Raw genomic sequence first — 5,433 nt, forward strand, 5'->3', positions numbered from 1 at the left:
TTTCTCAATAGTTTGTTATACAAATTGACCTAGATGTTCCCTGAAACCATGGCCCCTAGACCCCCACCCCTGCTTCACAGTTCCTCAAAGTGTTTGGTTGTGTTCAGGAAACTTTAGTCCAGTGATGCTGACTTTCCCTGTATTGTGTGATATCCTTCCTAACACTTTTAAAAGGTAGTAAAACTACCTATTGGTCAATACAGTTCCATTAAAGCTCACTATATTTCTTTTACTTTACTATCAATGGAAGAGCCCATTTGGAATTTCATCTAACTCAAAAAAATACTTGATGTTGAGGAGGGATTCAGGGAGGTAGGAATTTCTTTAATTTACGGAAAAGAGATTCATGTTGTCTTTGAGGCACTTCTGAACTTACACACTGATTTTAGCCAATTTCCTTGATTTTTTTTTTTTTTTAAGCAGGTGAAATATTTTATATGAATAATGCATTAAAGGTGGTATGACCTACAATTGATTTTTTCAACTTTACGGAGAGGTTTTTGCAGCATTTACAGTTGATAATTCTTACCAGAAGGGTTAGTTTTTGGAATCAAGGGTAGTAGAATATTGTCTTAGAGAGGTTCTTACATGCTTACCAAAAGCTCTAAGAATGTTATCCTTATTGAAAAGAAATTAAAAGAATGATAAACATATTGTTTTAAAGCTCACAGACATTTAAAAAAAAAAAAAAACATTGCTGTCAAGTAGATTCTGACTCATAGTGACTATATATATATGATAAAAAAAAACAGTGCCAATATCTATATCATATATATATGATATAGATATTTAAAGTATATATAAATAATGACAGAAATTGGTGGGGGAAAATGATTAAGATATTTGACGATCAATAACAAGCCAGGGATAAGGGGTAGGTTCTTGGCAAATTGGCTGTGTACAGATTCTGATTAAGCCTCACACATAGAGGTCCTACTCTCAAAAAACTACTTACTAAAATAATTTGTATAACAATTTAGGAAATAAGACTAGCCTGTTGTTTTTGTTATTGTTGTGTGCCATCGAGTCGATTCTGACTCCTAGCAACCCTATAGGACAGAGTAGAGCTGCCCCATAGGATTTCCAAGGTTCTAACCTTTAGGGTCGCTATGGGTCGGAACCGACTCAACAGCACTGGGTTTGGTTTTTTTGGTTTAACCTTTAGGGAAGCTGTCTGCCACACTTTCTCCCAGGGATCAGCTGGTGGTTACCTTTCAGTTAGCAGCCTAGTGCTCAACCACTGTGTCACCAGGGCTCCTTCAGTTCATGGCAACCTTATGTGAAAGACAACAAAATGTTGCCCACACCACATTACTGCAAATTGACAGACAGGTGGTAGAAGAAGAATGACATACATCCTGGATATTTTACTTTGCTGAGGAAAACGGTGTAAACGATATGGAGGCATGTATTCATTTTGGAAAGTTAGTGAAGCCTCAGCATGTTTAGAAGCCAAGTAAAATATCCAACCACACAATACCCTGACATCAGTGTGTTTCCATTTTTTACTATTTACTATTGTGTGTATGTGTGTGTTTCCAATTATATAACATTTTGACTGTTATCATAACAAACATCTGTAATTATTTGTCACTTTTAACTAAATATATACAATTTCTAAATATAATGTATTTGTACTAAGCATTATTAGTAATGAATGTTGTAAAAATCTCTTCTTAAAGTTGAAGAACTCAACTTCAGCCCCTAATCCCTATAATGTATTTAAAATAAAAAAATATTTCATCTGAAAGTTTAATAAAAAGTCCTAAAATGAGTATATGTGTTCAGAAGCACCTAAAAGACATCTTTAATTTTTTCACAAAAGAAATTGCAACTTATAATGTCTAGTTATCATAATTACTCTTTAAATATATGCACATTATCTCATTAGGTTGATTTTTTAAATTTCCTTCTCAATTTTTATCATAAGCTCATCATTCCTAATTTTTCTTATGAATTTTATTATGATTGACATATTTTTACAAAACATGCATTTCATATGTATAATTATTTTCAAAAGAAAAATTCCCAATATGAAACTCTTAGTTCCAAAGATATGAAAGTTATCAAAGTTCATGATAAAAGACTAGCAATTTTTTACAAGATATACCTTATGTTTAGAGTCTCTGAGTGGTACAAATGAGTAAGCACTTGACTGCTAGCTGAAAGTCTGATGGCTTAAACCCACCCAGAGGCACCTGGGACTACAGGCCTGGCAATCTCCTTCCGAAATGTCACAGCTCTGAAAACCCTATGGATCAGTTCCACTCTGCACACATGGGGCTGCCAGGAGTTGGAACTGACTGGAGGTAACTAACAACACCATACGTCACCAAAAATGCGTTAGTGCATATTTGGCTACATTGTTAACAATTTTTTTTCTTGATAATTTAATAAAGCATTAAGACATCACTTTTGTATAATGTATAGATTTATCATTTCCCTATTTTAAAACTTCTGTTTTCTCTTTGATGTATCAACTATTTATGTTTTCCCTATGGATTCAGTTGTCCTTTTTTTAATTCATAAATTATTTTTATATTTAAGATGTTTAATAATTATATTAATGCTCTAAGCTTTCCTTCGAGTTCTTGTTAAAATTTATAATTTTTGCATACGATTTTTGAGGTGTAAGCACTAGAAAAAAACGAATAATAGTTTATGCATGATGACGTGAGCATTCCAATAGATTGGACACTCTTACCTGCGTTCCCATTTTTATTGTATTAAAACACATTTCTCTTCCCTATATATGTTATTGATAATATATCTTCATGTAATAACGTATTAAGTAATACAGCTTCTACTAGGTGCAAAAGCTATATTATTTCATTCCTTTATCTTGCTCATTTATCCCAGTATTTTATCTATTTTACTTTTGTAACCTTTTTGTATATTTTCTCCAATTTGCAGTCCTTTTTCACTTTTCTTTTTAGCTTGACCTTTTATTACAAATTTTTATTAAAATAATTCATCATGGTCTGAAATACACAGCCTTGAAATTTAGGTTGGATTTGTATGAATTGGTTTAAAAAGAGCAACAATATATTTATTTTGCCCATCCAGTTACATGCTATCTTCACATTTTATTTGATATTTTAGAATATTGTCAGTTTCTATTAAAATAATATTTAAATGTTATGCTTAGTTATCAGTATTTCTTAGTAGTAAAGTGAAAATATGGTTAGAATATTAAAATATAATCATAATATATTAGAATGTTACCAGTTAGAATAATTAAAATTTATCCATTTGGTTGACTGAACACTTTTAGCAAGATGAATAATTTTCATTATTGAAAAATAATGAAGTTCTCAGTAAAAAAAAAAAAATTATAATCAGCTTTGTGTTTTATCTTTCCAGTGTTGCTATCATTATTTATATATGTGGTGCAGCTATGCTTTTCGGATTCTGCCACATTTCATGAAAATTTCAGAGTGAAATTGGGGGAAAAAAGGACTTTTTGATGCCTATATTCATATTGACATATTCAGAATATCATCCAAGCCTTTTCTCAAACTTTTTAATAGTTTCTACCCAATTCATATTTATTAAAATCCTTTCCCAGAGTTTAGTAATGATTGTATAATTTCTCAATATAATAGCTTGTTATTGCTACATCTGTCTGTACCAGTTAAACTTGGCCTCATCCTCCCCACTCTTCTGAGTGAATGGCCTCCTACATGGCAAAATATAGAAAATCACTAAAAAGAATTTGAAGGAGAGACTTAGCCTGATTCCCCTTTAGAGTTCCAGAAACTATCACTGTACTTGGACCATAGTAAATGCACAGTAAATAGCATTTATTATTTTTTCCTTTAAATTTACTAATTGTCTTTAGAACAAGGGGGTTCTAGATAGTAAGACTTTTATTTGCTCTGGAAATACATAAATGCCAGATTTTATATTAGAAAACAAAACAGAATTCATTTCAATTTGCTATCCTGGAATTGACCATCCTTCACATTCTTCTTGAGTCAAACTTACTTTAATAAATGTTAACATATATTTTAATGATTCATTCTCAAGCTCCCCTTAAGCCTGACATGTGCTTGTGCCTATATTGACATAATTCCATCTCTTCTTAAAGGAAGAAATAAAATGTATTTTCAATTTGCTATTTATGTCAAAATGGCCTTTATTCAATAGACATAAATTCAACATATTGAAAGGGAGAGAGATATATTTACCTAAGCTGACTGAAGATTCTATTGTATTTAATAATTATTTTGGTTTTTCTCTTGAAGAACATTCAATATCGTTATATGGAATTTTCAGATATGGTCTGCTTTTTTTTTTACTTAAGCCATGAAGACAAAAAATCAAAGTTTTGGAGAAAAGTTTGTACTTCTTGGCCTTTTTCAATATGGCCAAATGAACACTGTCTTTTTGGTTGCCGTCTCCATCTTCTTCTCAGTGGCTCTGATGGGGAATATCATAACAATTCACCTCATCAGATTGGATTTCCGACTCCACATTCCCATGTACTTCCTCCTCAGTCAGCTCTCCTTCATTGAGATTATAGATATCTCCACCATGGTACCCAAAATGGCAGCAAACTTTCTGTCAAATAGTAAGACCATTACTTTTTTAGGTTGTAAGATTCAAACCTTTCTGTTTTTGACCCTCAGTGGAACTGAAGCTCTTCTCGGTTTCATGTTTTATGATAGATATGTAGTGATCTGTCACCCTTTACATTATCCTGTGCTCATGAGCAAGACTATCTGTTTGTCCATGGTTGCATGTGCATGGGCCAGTAGTTCTATCAATGCTTTAATACATATGCTGTATGTATTTCAACTTCCATTCTGTAGATCTCGGATCATTAACCACTTTTTCTGTGAAGTTCCTTCTCTGATGCCTTTGGTGTGTGAGAACACCTCCCAGTATGAGTATACCATCCTCTTTAGTGTCCTTATCATTCTGCCACTACCATTCATGGCCATTCTGGCTTCTTATGCCTGAGGACTTGTTGTGGTGTACCAGAAGAGCTCAGGTAAAGGGCAGTCAAAAGCCATCTCCACGTGTTCCTCTCACCTGATTGTGGCAAGCCTATTTTATGGGACAGGTATCTCCACCTATATGAGGCCACACTCCTTGTGTAATTCTGAACAGGATAAAGTGGTGGCAGTATTTTACAGCATTATCACACCTCTTCTGAACCCATTTATCTACAGTCAGGAACAAGGAGGTTATGGAGGCCATGAAGAGACTGACGGGATAACAGAAAAAGTGCCATTAGGAACCCCTGTTTGGTTGAAACTGAACAACGTAAAATGCCCTGCCTAAGCAACTGTCTGGAGAGAAGTAAACTATACAATCTTTTTTTTAATTGTTCTATATATATATTTACATATACACATACACATATAATGCTAACATTACCAGTTTAGCATTGTTCTTGTGCAAACATCACTCATAATAAATTCCAAA

At 33.1% G+C, this 5,433-nt stretch overlaps 1 pseudogene; it reads left to right on the top strand.

Annotated features, from left to right (window-relative positions):
* The first annotated feature begins 3,858 nt into the window (after window positions 1-3,858).
* On the top strand, window positions 3,859-5,224 carry LOC100662540 (olfactory receptor 2AK2-like; annotated as a pseudogene).
* Window positions 5,225-5,433: the final 209 nt, after the last annotated feature.

The sequence above is a fragment of the Loxodonta africana genome, chromosome 16 (genome assembly GCF_030014295.1).
Source record: "Loxodonta africana isolate mLoxAfr1 chromosome 16, mLoxAfr1.hap2, whole genome shotgun sequence".
In the NCBI taxonomy this organism is placed as follows: domain Eukaryota; kingdom Metazoa; phylum Chordata; class Mammalia; order Proboscidea; family Elephantidae; genus Loxodonta; species Loxodonta africana.